Consider the following 14538-nt stretch of genomic DNA (forward strand, 5'->3'; position numbering starts at 1 on the left):
AGCACTATGACCAAACTTGATACGCTGCTTCCTCTTGCCATAACTTAAAGCCAGGGCAGGGTTTGCTTGTGCCAGGGCAATGGGATGTGCCTGGAATGGGATTGTTTCTCATCAGAGGCAAAGGGAGGGCTCTGAGAGCAGGGACTGTTATACTCCAGCATGACCATCAGTGGGCATGAGCAAGTGCACCTGACAGCCCCAGAGAACCATGGAGCAGTGTGGTTCCCCACCACTGCAGCTAGCCCTGGGGAGCAGCCACCAGACGTCCCCAGGTTGCATAGCCTCAGCCAGCCCCAGGGAGCAGCTGCTGTGCTTTGCTGCCCCAGGAGCACCCCACATCCTCAGCCTCCCACTGCCTGCCCTACGTCCCCCACACCCCTGACCTCCTGCTCTGACTCCTCTACTCCCCAAACACTACCTAGAGCAACCCCCCCAGCACACACAAACACCTCCCAATCCCCTGCCCTGAGCCCCACAAGGACCCAAGCAGTGTCAGGTAAGTCCTCTTGTATTTACTAACATTTAGAAACAAAAGGTTGCTTTGCCTTGGAAATCTGAAAGCTCTCATTTAGAAAAGGTCCAAGCAGAATGCTTTCAGAACCCTGAAACCTCTCCGCACCCCGAGTTTTTAAGTGGGGAGATTAGTCACAACAGCCAGAGTTCCAGGAACACTTTGTTTGTTTGGAAAAACGCCTTTTTTCAGCAGAAGAAAACAGGTTTATTGAAAAATTCTGGACCAGCTGCATGACTAAGATTCCGAATTTGCATTACAAGAGCCCAACAAAGGACATCATTGTGCTGGAAGCATTTTTCACACACACACATGCACATAGTGTAAAACAGACCCGTGCCCCAAAGAGCTAACATCGAAATAGACAACACACACAAAGGCCAGGAGGGAAAACAACCACACAGGACCAATGGCATTCCAAGGTCTCCTGAGGCTCAGCCCAATGTTTGATCCACTATGCTGCAGGGCTCTCAGAACTTCACCCCCCCCCCCAACCGGTCCATTTATCACCCATCACAGGCATAGCAGCTGCTACCAAGCCACTAATGAAATCCTCCTGACAACCTTCCCAAGAGGTAGGGAGGGGAACCTCAGGGACCCAGACAAGAAGGCATTGCCTGTAATAACCATCCTTCCACTTAAGGAACTTGATGTGCTTCGCGAACTGTAGTTCAGCCTTGTAGAGGAAGATAAGATACAGATCATGAATCAGGGAAACTGAGGCATGGAGCGGCAAAGCTTGTCCAAGGTCATACTGAGGGTGTGTCCACACTGCAATCAGAGTTCCAGTCACAGTAGGTGTATACACACATGAGCTTCCTTTAATCTAGCTGGCTTGGGAACCAATGGCAGAGCCAGAAATCTTACCCAGTGCACGGACTCCCAACAACATACTTGCTATTTTTATGTCAAGAGGAACATTCAGGACACGGTTTTGCTCTTCGCTCTCCTTTCACAGGCCACCCTTTGGGGCCTCCAGTCCTCCTGGGCATAAAAAGAGGCAATATAACCCCTGGCACTCAAGGGGTGTAACCAGCTGTAATTTACGCAGCCTAAAGCACTGTGCTGAATATCTCTTGGTAGCTCTAATGCACACGTTCATAGGTCCATACTGGCACACCCTCTCTCCAATTAATACCTCTTTGTCCAGTGCTTTGAAGATAACGTGGTTTGCAAGTGCTAGCTGACATTATTACTACCCCTACAGACACCTTGATTTATACCCACTAAAGCCGGGAAAGGGAGAACTGAGTGGCGGTCATACTGGTCAGAGATTCCTGCTTTAATTGACATACTTATGCATTGTGGTTTGCTCCACAGAGTAAGTTAAGCCCCAAGAACCAGCTGTGAATTTTCAATCTTAGTCCTGAATTTGCCGACTTCTCCGGCTTTCAGGAAGAAATCTCTCACAGAGGACTCAAGACTGGAGACAGTAATAAAAAACCCCACAACTTACCTTTCATGCATCCTATTTTGGCAACCCAACACTGTAGCACCTGTGCCCTTCAGAGTCCAATGTATTTATCCTCTTAACACCCCTGTGAAGGAGGGCAGCATGTTCCCTGCAAGCTAAATGCTTAGGCAGCCACCCAGGAGAAACTAAGGCGCTGCCCAGCTGATTGGCAGAGCACCCAAAGCATCCACAGCTGGTAGCATGTGTTTCTATGGGTGGTGCACATCCACACGTGTCTTGAGGCACATAAAATTTATTGCAGCCATGGATGGAAAAAATTAGATGGAATGTGGGTGGGCATTACTTTTATTCCCATTGTATGGATGGGCAACTGAGGCAGGGACTAAGTGACTTGCCTAAGGTCACACAAAATGTGTGTGGTGGAGCAGTAACTTGAATCTGCAGCTCCTAGTTTAAAAAAAATATTTGAAATAAGGGGCAGCAGAATCACGCACCATGTGCTTTGGGAAATCTCCACTATGGAGTCTCCCCTCCCCTTCACGCTGCTATTGATTGGTGTTTACAGGCTGCTAAGAAAAATACTCATTGTAACAGAGTTAATTTTAAATGTCACACCGTGTGGATTGGGGAAGACTAATTAGCAGGGGTGTGGGGGGAAAACAAGGAGGTAGGAAAGTGTAATTTCACCAGGTGAAGCCAACCCTGAAGAGAAATTCAGAGCTCTTTATTAGCTACACTTCCGTAATTTGACTCCCAAAGTTAGTCAATAACCTTAACAAATGGGAAGAGGCCAGAACAGTGAGTATCAACATCAGCTGCAAGTTTCTAATGGGTGGTGAGATGTGATGGATTAATAACCCTCTGTCCAAACAGCTTTCCCAAGCGTGATATGCTGGGATGCAGGCTGAGGTGTGTGGCTGCAATATAGTCTGAACTGCTGAAATCCAGGGCTGTGTGGTACAGCAACATCTGTGGTCCAGCAAGACCCTGGATATTGTAGGATCAGAGAGCCCTGGTGGCCGGGAGTGGGGGCCAGCTGGGAGTCCAGTGGCCGGGAGCCCCAAATGGGGCCTTGCTGCCATGAAGGCAGCGGCTGCAGGGAGCCCCTGCTGGGAGCCCTGGCCCAGTCCCACGAGTCATGTTCAATCTAGCAGCTGGGAGCCCTGCCAGAACAGACGAAGAGCCTACTGGCTGGGGCAGGCCGCTGGAAGTGCGCTGATGGCCTAGTGGCCAGCAGGGGAGGCAGGTAAGTCTTTGCCCCACTGAAGATGCATTATATCTGCAGCTGTGTAGCAGAGTCATCAGATCTACATGCAGCACCTACATGTACTAACCATCTCAAAAGGCTGGAAGTGTTCTTCAGTGGTTAGGGCAGAGAGGAGGAAGCCAAGAGTCCTGAGTTCTATTCCTAATAGATTGAAGCTAACTATGTGAAATTCATAGTTTTAAAGCAATGTTGTCATCAGCTGGTCTGCTCTCCTGCTTGACCATAGCCCATAGAATTTTGCTCCTTAATGTCTGTGCAAGCCCAAAAAATTGCAGACGAGCCACAGCATAATGTTGAGAACAGGGGTCAGCAACCTTTCCGAGGCAGAGTACTGAAATTTGACCTTTTGACCTCTCTGTACAGTCCGAGTGCTGGGAAGACTTTTTAAAGTCACTAATAGTCCTATTGACAAAGCTTCATTAATAAATCAATGAAGATGCAGAACTTTACCATCTAGGTGGGGATTGGTAGCATTAGCTGGTCTTTTGTTAATCCACAGATGGCCTGGCTTTGAGCAAGCTCCTGGCAGCGTGGGGGATGGGGGCGGAGCTGAGGTCCTGACTCATGTGCTCATAAAAATCAGCTCATGTGCCATTCTTGGCGCGCATATCGGGGATTGCTATCCCCTGGAGAATGAGAGGCAGTTGGATTTAGAGAGTTCAAGAGATGGAGAGAACATCACATCCTTGGTAAATTAAAAATTTGCCTCTTATCTGGACCAAATCAAGGCGTTGTCCCATTCATCATGTTGCCCATTTCTAAACTGAACAGTCCTAGACTTACTTCACCCTTAGAGATCAAGGTTCTGATGTTTGGCTGCCCAGCACGACAGAGCTCTTCCAAGAAACTGAAAGTGTGACGCATTATTATAACAACCAGCTCAGTCTGTGTCGAGTCTCTCTCCACTATTACTGAGAAGATGGAAAGTAGCAGTCTAGGATGCATATATTTTTTGTCTAATGTTTTTGTCTGCTCAGGGCGGGCCACGGCTTCTGATGCAGCATGTGAAAACTGTTATCAACTATCAACACAATATAACTATCTGCCTACAGAACCGACAGGTGTGTTTCAACAGCGGTATATTATCAATTATGAGCTCAACAGAGCATGTTCTCTCATCTGATTGTTGGAAAAAGTCACTTATCAAGGGCTGGTAAAGACCAGCGCTGTGTTCTTCATGCAGGCAGCACTGTAAGAGCAGCACAGCTGCTGATTTACAATATGGTTTTATTGAGAGAATAGTGAAAAATCAGTGATTTCTCTAGCATCTTTTGTGCCTCAAGTTTTACAGAGCAACAAGTTAGATACTACAGGTTGAACCTCTCTGGTCAGCAATACCCTTAAACTGATATGATTTTAGTTAGCCAGACAACCACTTATCATGGGTGTAGCCAAGTTTCCCATGGTCCCATAAAGTTGTTCTGGCTCTCAGTGTTCTGTGCTGTTGTTTATCTGTAATTTACCCCAAATGTCTTCTAAGAGCCCAGTCAGCGGTGGACGTGTTAGTAATGCTACTAGACAACACTGATCTCTCGTGGTTTGGCAAACTCCCTGGTTCCGTATTGGTCAGGAGGGATATGCTCGTGAGACTCATGGCCTAAACTGACCATCACTTTGGTTTATTGAAGCCATTCATGCTGGTGATGGGTGATTGCTCAGTGTGTAGACAAGCAGCCCGTGTGTATAATTTCATTCCACAAAAGCTCCCCTCAGAGTAAAAAGCATTAGCTTTATAATAAGCTCCTTTCTTCAGTTTCAATACAAGGTAACTAATGATAGCATTTGTCATAATGAAGACAGGTTTGCTTATTACCAATTTGCTGCTGTTGTGCATACCTGTCTGAATGGATATTATGTCACTTGTAATTATTTGCTGACGGTGTAATTTTTTGTTGAAAAAACTTTTGTTGTAAAAGAGGGTTAATTAATTTTGTTGTTGGAGTTGCCTCAAATTTGTAATTCAATGAAACACCCTGTGGCAGGGAAAAAGGCATTCTTGATCTCCACAGGAAGGGTTGAAGGGCTACACCCAGTGATATTTATTCATATACTTTTTGCCTTAGCTTGAGTCTATGTTGCAAAATACAAGCCTTCTGTTCTCCCCTCTGCTGACCAATGTTTCCTCTAATCTTTTAGACTGACATGTAGATTTTTTCTATCCACGTGCAGAATATTTTTTGCATGTGCAAATGGGCATCACCAGTAGGGGAAAAGAAAACGTGCCTTAGCTGTGGGGCAATCTGCTAATCATCTGGCCAGTAACTGAATCTCTCCTGAGTGGCCACACAAGCGCACAGGTTATATGGACATCGCCTGGACCCACAGTGGTGCCCCAGGGAAGCTAGTTTAACATTAAAATACTTCTCTTCCCATAATGGGGTGAGGATGTCACTTCCGTGAAAAGGATCAGTGTGGTAAGCCCAGCCATGATGGGCCTTTGGTCCAGATCAGAGACTGTCGTTGCAAAGGAGCTTATTGAGGAGTTGAATAGACCAATGAAATGGCATGACTGCATGGGCTGGTTTCACACATCATTACACTGATGTGGGGCTTATAAACAGCTGGTGTCCAGACATTTCCAATATTCGCTCTCCAAAGGGACACAGGAGTTCCATGCACCAACTCAGAATGACCTCAAGGGGCTGGGATATTTGGAGGACAAGCAAAGCCTCAGTTCGAGACTCATGTGCACAAAAATGATTAAAAACCTGTAAAGTACTGGCTTGGCGTGGGGCTGTCTCTTCGGTACCCCTTGCTTGATGGACACCACCAGTATATTGTTGAGGCACAGCAAACGACAAAGTGCTCTGAATAAACACGGGGGTTTTAGAGCATGTAGGAGAATCCCCTTTCACGCAGAAAGCGCTTACCAAATCTCACCTGTACCAGACCTGGTGCACCACAAAATAAAGATGTTTCTGGCTGCAGTGTGTCAGATATTCTAGCAAACTTTGGCAGGCCAGTGGATAGACCAACCTTGCAAGTATTAGAAAGGAAGAGGCCATTTGGTAGGGAGGGATGGAAGTGTTATTTCACTTCCAAGGGGACAGCAGCTCCCTGCTTTACACAAACAGGAAGAAGGACTAACGAGGCTAGAGGATAGATTAACTTTCTCTTCTTCCTGCTGTTCCCTCCAATCCCTGCTTACTGCTCCAGTTAATTAAACACAAAACAAAAGGCTTGAGTGGAAAGCTCAGTCCAGCCCAACATGGGGGATTTTCTCATGCCGCCAGCTGCTCTGTCTGTACACAGCTGTTCTGCTTCCCTGGCTCTACAGCTGGCAAGGCCGGGTGAGAACAGAAAGGGGATGGAGGATGGAGGTATGAATGCCATAATCATTGGGACAGAACAGAATAGTCCGTATGTAGGACCAGTTGAGCTAGTCGCTGAAGATAATGGATCCGATTCGCCTTATACCTCCATCTGTGTAAGTACGCTGTGACTTCAGCCAAGTTACTCCTGATTTACATCAGCCAAAAATGAATGAAGCACTATATTCACCAATAACATAGACCTTTTCCGAAGGGACAAACTAGTCCTGTAGCACCTTAAAGACAAATTTATTTATAAGGTCAGGAGTTTTCATGGGTAAGACTCACTTCTTCAGACCGGAGTAGGCAGTTAGGATCCAGGGTTAATATAGCAGGAAGCGGAGAGATTATATTCATCCTGGATCCTAACTGTCTACTTGAATCTGAAGAAGTGGGTCTTATCCATGAAAGCGCATGACCAAGTAAATTAGTTAGTCTTTAAGGAGCTACAGGACTGCTTGTTTTTGTGAAGCTACAGACTAACACAGCTCCCCCCTCAGACTGCTTTTCATAAGGGAAGAATTCATGAGATTTCCTTAGAAGTGTCCCATTCTTTCTATCCCCTGTGCTACACCATTATCACATAGGGTCAGTAATAGGCTCCAGGACAGCATTATGTGTCTTCAACGTCACCTGGAAGGACTTACCTTAGAGGTTGGATCCAGAGATAGTGGCACATTCAATACTAGTAGATAATCCAAAAAATGTCAACAAAGAGAGATTCATTAATTTCCGTTTTGGCTGTCTGTGTGATGACAGGGACTGAGTTCACCACCTGGAAAGTGCCCTCTGAAAGTCTGTATATAAACCATAAATATAGAGCCCTATCTATCTGTATCTGCGTTATCTTTATACCAATAGCTGCATTGAAACAGCAAGGCTCTATCGGTACTGATATCAAAAGATTTTGCAGATACTGACATATAGCTAGATACTCACAATGGGAGAGAGAGAACGAGACACAACTTTGATGGAGAAGCCAGCACCACAAGGTTAGGAACGTTTCTTCTTTCTCTCTGGATCTCAGCCGCAGCAGAATGAAAGTTGTGATGTGTATAGAGAAACTGCCAGCAGAGGGAAGGAAGGTATCCACAAGGGAGTCTAATTTCCCCTGAGGACATTCTTATTTTCCAGCCTGGCAGCCTCCACGGCTGTTTAGTGAAGGTGCTTGCAGTCTGCAACCTTCACATGAGTCATGCTGCAGTGTGGCAGAAACACCACAGCAGTGAGTGCTGAAGTAGGGTGCTCAGAAAAGTGCCTGAGCAGGCCACAGGAAGACAAGCAGACGGGCAAGTGTGCAGGAGCAAGCCAGAGTAGGAGGAGCCAAGAGCCACTCACAGACCTAGGAGCCAGAGCTATTCCTGTTCCCATCCCAGATCCAACTCCTCATATAGACCCCAGGCAAGTCACAGACAGTGTGGCAGAGGGGTTAACCCAGAGTCACTAAGACCACTAGAGTGAGTGAAGCCTTTGCCCCGAGGTCCCAGATTCAATCCCACCTACCAATAGCTCAGGTCTGTCTGCTTTACAACAACCAGTTTAGGATGTTACTCAGATGCCACAGTAAAGGCTCAGTGAAAGAGTCTGAATGGAACCAGATTGCAGACATATGTTAATTGGCTCAGTCCTGAGCTACATGGTGGTCCTGTTATGATGCTTGTATCATATAGAGGTCCAGGATGCAGCTGGAGTGTCTCAGGTGGGGATTCCCTCATTAACGTATAGCCCACAGCCCAGCCCTTACATTGGCTGTAAAATCTCCATTTGAAAGATGAGGAAACTGAGGCCTGGTGAGACTGAGTGACTTGACCAAAGCCATGTGATGAATCAGTGGCACAGCAGACAGCCAAATTCAGGAATCCTAACTTCCATCCCTGAACAATAAAGTCCAGACTGTCTCTCTCTGTCAAACGAAAGACCAGCACCAACATGGGAACCAGCCAAACAGTTCTTGTGGTAAACAGAATGATGAGAATTTACTAGTCTTCATGACTGTTATTTTCATCAGAATATTGTTTAAAACTCAAGACAACCTCAGTGGGCCAAGTGCTGCATGGACATTCAATCAGAAATGGCCCTTACCTTGCAGTGCTCACTGGACAACACGACAAAGAAAACAACTCATCCAAGTTACACAAGCCAGAAAAAAACTTAGTTTTCCCAAATACTGTAACAGGGCCCTGACCATTATTTCACACTAGATGTGTCCCTGAGTAGATCAGAAGATACATTGACCTGCTGATAAAATGGATTTAGCAGGCTGGAAAACAGCTTGAAGAGATTTACTTAATAGCAGTGAACTATCCACAGTTCAAAATCATTATCAGCATTTGTACTCCGCGCAGAAAGGTCATTCTTTCAGAAGCCTGTGTGTACAATTATAATCATGTCCCCCCCCATAAAATAGCCCTGTCCCAGCGAAATAACAATAATTAGATAAAAATCAAAACCCTGTTAAAAATGATCAAGTGAACTATTGACCGATATAGATGCACACTTCCTTCCAGGCCCTCTGACTCCATCAAGAGGGCTTTCTTGCAGGTGTTCAGAGTGGAGTACTCTTTGATCTGACATTATATCTGACAGTCCCTCATTGAGCCACCTGTAAAGCTGCCTTGCTGCATGTTACAAACAGCCTTATCACAGGCTGCAGCAGAGACTGCATCTCAAACAGGCTAGGCCCAGCTTAGATTAGGCTGGGTGGACTTTGGTGTTGCCACAGTACCTTTTCTCGTCTGCCACTCTCCTTATTTTACCAATACAAGCGTGGAATGAGAAGGCCACTCCCATCTGCATCCATGCATTCCATCTGGGTGCTGTTTCACCCACGCCCTAATAAATCCATTCGCCTCTAAGATGCTATAAGACACCTCGTTGTTTTTGCATCCGTCTCTGAAGATTCGCTCCCCAAGGCTACATCTAGATGGCAGGCTAGACGGAAGTGTGCCGCGTCCAAACGATGCAATCCACTTTTCTGAGACCACTCTTGGCACAGCAGACGTGTTCTACCAGTGTATACCTCCTGCCACATGTTAGAAGCGAGGTCTTGGCGGAGGGGCTTTTCCCATAGTCTAGACGTAGCCTCAGATTCAGCCAGGCTACGGAGAAGAGTAAACTGGGTCATGTGCAAAGATGGGACGGAACGCAACAGTTTGGGCTGCTCTGTGCATGCTCCGTCAATTACACAAAGGCACTGGGCTTCTCCAAGCTGCTCTGGCCTTCCAATGTATGAAATGGTAAATAGTCTTTAAAGCGCTACCAGGCTCTTTGCTTTTTGTGAGGCAACAGATTCACGTGGCGACCCCTGAGACGAACAACATTATTATTAGGTAATGGTCTTACCCACAAAAGCTCATGACCTAATAAATAAAAGTGTTAATTTTTAAGGTGTTATGGGACTGCTTGGTTTTTGCTTTTTGTTGGTTTACTTTTTTTTCTGATGCTACAGACTGCCACGGCACTCCCTCCGAGACAATGTATGAAATGATGTTTTTCTCTCCTCAAACAAAGGGAGGCACTGGCTGGGGGCAGGAGAGCTGGATTGTAGTCTCAGCCCCGCATCTGATCAACAGGGTGATCTGGGGAAAGTCACTTCCCCTGTGTCTTCTTACACCTCTTTTACTGCCTTGTCTAATTAGGACCCCGTTAGAAAATCACTCGCAGGTGATGTCACTTTAAGCGTGGGCTTTAGCCCTGCCGATCGCAGAGCTAGACACGCTGATGTGATTCCCTAATCAGGAACAAATTTCTGTATCAGGGCCTTACACGGTAAGCTCTTTGGGGCTCGGGCTGCCTCTTGCTATGAGTATGCACAGCACCTAACGCAACAGGTCTTCAGTCTCCGTTGAAATCTCCAGCTGATTCTGCAATACTGAAAAAAAAATAAAAGAAACCACTGGTTCTGATACCATTCCATTCAAGTCAGCTGCTCTGTCTGATTTGGCCAGTTCTGCTCCTTATAATACTTATTGCACATTAACAGAGAGAAAGCCGTGCTAGTCTATATACTATCAAAACAAAAAAGCAGTCCAGTAGCACTTTACAGACTAACAGAAAGACTAACCGTTAGTCTTTAAAGTGCTTCTGGACAGCTTTCTTGTTTTTATTGCACATTGTAATACAGTGACTACAGTGGAGTAGTTCCTGAGCTCTGGGACCCTCCGACTGCACAAAGTCTGTTGGAGCCAGACTCCAGCAGTCTATATGCAGCTGTGAAAGAGCCCTACAGCCCGAGTGAGCCCCATGGCTCAGCGTGAGCATGGGTTAGCAGCAGGTGTCTAGTTGCTGTGCAGACACAGCCCATGGCACTCTGCAGTCACTTAGCACAGGCAGAGATCACAGGACAGGGAACAGAGCTGTAAGGGATCGGTCTCCGTTTCCATAACACGGATCATGATACTTTGTAAAGCAACATGAGTTCTTTAAAGGGAAAGTGGTTTCATGTAAGTGCAAAGTATTGGTATTCCTTGAACAGATGAAAGCATACCGCTCCCCTCCCCACCACTGGTGACACTTTAATAACATGGTTAATGGCAGCGAAGCAGCTCTCTGACAAGGATTCACTGTGTCTCTCTCGGATCGTGTGCCTTTTATCAGCCAAGCGGACACTTTTCTAGCTGCCATTGTGCTGGTTCAGCCCAGCAGCTACAAACCCAAGCTGTGCTCTGCCTGAGGCAGATGTTACTCTGCTCAGCTATAAGATACCGGCTTCAGAGCCAGGCTGAAGAGATTGTAAGGCAGAAGAGAACTCTACTAGCTCCTCTGCTTCACAGTGGTAAGGGGGCAATCCTGACACAGATGTGGATGTGGAGACGGGTTTGCTGGAAGCAGCCCTTCCTCGCTTTATCTTTCACCCTCCAGCAAGTTGCTTTCTGGGCTCCCAGCCTCTTCTTTAGCCCTCAGTTTTTTCACACTCTTGACAAATGCCACATTAGCCAGCAATGATGCCTCGAGGTTCAGTCTTCAGCCCACCAGTCCACCATGTCAGCCCCCTTCCTTGAGCTGGGAGAGGGATCTAGGCCTAGTTCCTATCCTGTGTTGAGCAGCTACATGCCCACTTCCTGTCACCAGCTGGATTAAATAACAAATCAAGCCTGATACCAACTTCAGGTGCCTCAAGGTGGGCTAATCAGACCCTCCAATTCCAGCCTGTTTGGGGGAGCTGCCCTGTCACCAGCACCACTTTACCATTCACAGCCGTTTCCCACTGCTCTCAGTCCCTATTGTCACAGTTTGTCTCTGAGATTTATTATTCATCATATCTAGAGTCTTCCCCATGACCAGTGTCCCATTGTGTTGGGTGCTGTACATATAGTCTGGGACAGACCCCACCCAAAGCGTTTACAACCTAGATGAACATGATGGAGGGCCCAGAGAGCAAAATGACGTGTCCAAGGCCACATAGCAGATTAATGGCAGAGCCAGAACTAAAACCCAGGTCTACCTGGCTCCTGTATAAAGGTTTTACCCACTACTTCATACTGCTTGCAACTTGTGGGACCATCACTTGCTTGTGCCACTTTGGAATGTGGTAGTAGAATTCAGTGGATCTGATGCTACGCTAAGTCCCTGTATGTTTCGGGAGGGGTAAGAATGTTATACATGTTTCCCTGGGCATACACAGTCCAGTAATCTCCACTAATTCCCATGCACAACACTACAGGCTTTAACTCTTGTCAGTCATCGGCTTTAGTTACTTGGAGCCTCTGGCACTTTAACAGAGATTAGCAAGTGACAATCGTTCTCATAATCCCCAGTAGGTGCAGCTGTGATCACTCGGTTCTCCCTCGGACTCTTCCCTTGTTTAAAATTAATGAAAAAGCCTTCTTTGAAGAATCAGTTTGGATTTGCTAATTAGCCCTGCCCCCCCAAACCTGAGATAATTACACTTTCCAATGATGCTGTAGCCCATCAGTAACATTTCCTAGCTCAGTTTGGGTCCAGGGTGGCCCTAGAAATACAAGTGCACTTGAAACAGCTCAAACATCCATTTTATTTCCAGAGGTGATTGGATGCTGAAAATTAAATTGTCCAAGTCCTTTCCCAATGGCCACCCTCCTCTACGCACTGCCATTGTGTGTAACAGTTTTTAGTCCGGGTCCCCAGTCGGTTTGCCAGTAGACCTCTGGGAAAACCTGGTTTTTCACTTCACTGACTGAACCAAACAATCCGGGGAAAAGTTTGTTGTGGGTTTGTTTGTTTTTTTAATGGACTGAAAATATTAATACCCACCTCCATTATTTAACAACATTGTTTCTCTTTAGTTTTTAACCCTTTCAAACACATTAAAGTAAAATTTGAAACAATAAGTCATTTAAAGTAACATTGAAGTGACAGGTTTTGGACTCACTCAGCTATCTCCCTGAGTGCTATTAGGCAAGGCCTCCCCGATGACTCACCCCTTTGGAGATGTGTCAGGCTTCTCTATTTCTAGAGCATTTAGTTGAAGGTCCACTGCATTTAATAACAGTGTTTCCATGGATTTCCTTTTGGCTTAGCCTCTTGGGAAGCCATGACCTGGAGAGGTTGGTGGCCTACTACAGAGTTCCTTAAACTATGTTCTGCAAACAACTCACAGGTATGCCACAAGTGCTTGAAAAAATAATTAAGAGTTTTACAATAAGACTATATTTTCTGTTATGAAAACCAGATACAATCTTATTCTTCATTGCTATGATACCTGATTAAACGACTTCACTTTGTTTTTGCTGTATGCATTGTTGTTGGTTTTTTTTTGAAGCTCGTTTTCATAGGTGTTCCACATGAAAATTACTGTTTGGTGTTCTGTGGTCTTAAAGAGCTAAAGAAACACTATCCTGGTAAATAGTCTCAGATAGATAGCCACAGTACACTGTGATTCAGTATAGCACTCACATTGCACAGTCGGGCCTTTGGCCATTGGAAAAGCTGATATGAATTTTGGCCACCTTTTTAAACAGGTGTGCTTAAAGTGGAGTACCTAGAACCATATTTAGGTGCTTTAAATCAAAACGCCCTAATTTTGAGAAGTGCAAAGAGGCCAGAGCTCCCCTCCTGGTCCATTCTGCAGTTCCTTGCAACTCCTTCCAAATCCACGTGCCAGCACTGTTAAAAACTGGAGAGTAAAGAACCCAGGTTGATTCAGCCTCGCAACCCCTATGTTCTGGTGAGGCCGATGACAGCTTGTGTGTGTGTGTGTGTTTGTGCGTGTGTGTGTGTGTGAGAGAGCGAGTGAGCGAAATCAGGCTACTTTTATTTGCTGAGCATCTGCAGCTCCTGTTGAGCTCAATAATAGTTGCAGGTGTTCAGCACCTCTGAAAATGCTTAACATCAGATCCCTTGGTATGAAGGTTTCAAGGAAGGGCGGGGGGGCGGGGGTTTACAGTCACATCCATGTCCTTGCTTGCAGCCTGTCTAGCTCCTTAGTAACCAAAACAAGCATTCCTGCAGCACCTTAAAAACTAACAACTTTATTTATTAAGTAGTGAGCTTCTGTGGGAAAGACCCACATCTTCAGATTCTGGAGCAGTTCTGAGTCTTCCCATAAAAGCTCATCACCTAATAAATAATATAATTAGTCTTTAAGGTGCTACAGGACTGCTTGCTTTGTTTTGTGATAATACAGACTAACAAGGCTCCCTCTGACTAGCTCCTCTTTGTTTTCAAGGCTTCCAACTTTCCGTGACTGTTTCAATCTCAGGTTGATTTGGTTCATAGCCCTCGTTTAGACCAAACTGTTGTACAATACTTGACCTTGCTGACAGCAATCTTATACCAAAATCCTTTGTTAAGTGTCCCAATTTTCCCTGATTCCCAGGAGTCTCTGGCTTCTAGTTTTCATCAACCATAACTTTGCTGGGTTGCGGTTTTCCTTCCCCCACAGATAATAATGTCATCAATGACATTTTCAGCTCCCTCTTTCTGTCTTGAATACATGGATTGGGCTTTGCTTGTCAGGTGCTTCTGTGTCTAGCAAACAAAAAACAAAACAACTTTGCAAGACAGATGAAGGGATCCCAGCTTGAGCTAATTGGAGTGTTTGAAGTGCATAAGGGAG

Source organism: Carettochelys insculpta, chromosome 24 (genome assembly GCF_033958435.1).
Source record: "Carettochelys insculpta isolate YL-2023 chromosome 24, ASM3395843v1, whole genome shotgun sequence".
Classification (NCBI taxonomy): domain Eukaryota; kingdom Metazoa; phylum Chordata; order Testudines; family Carettochelyidae; genus Carettochelys; species Carettochelys insculpta.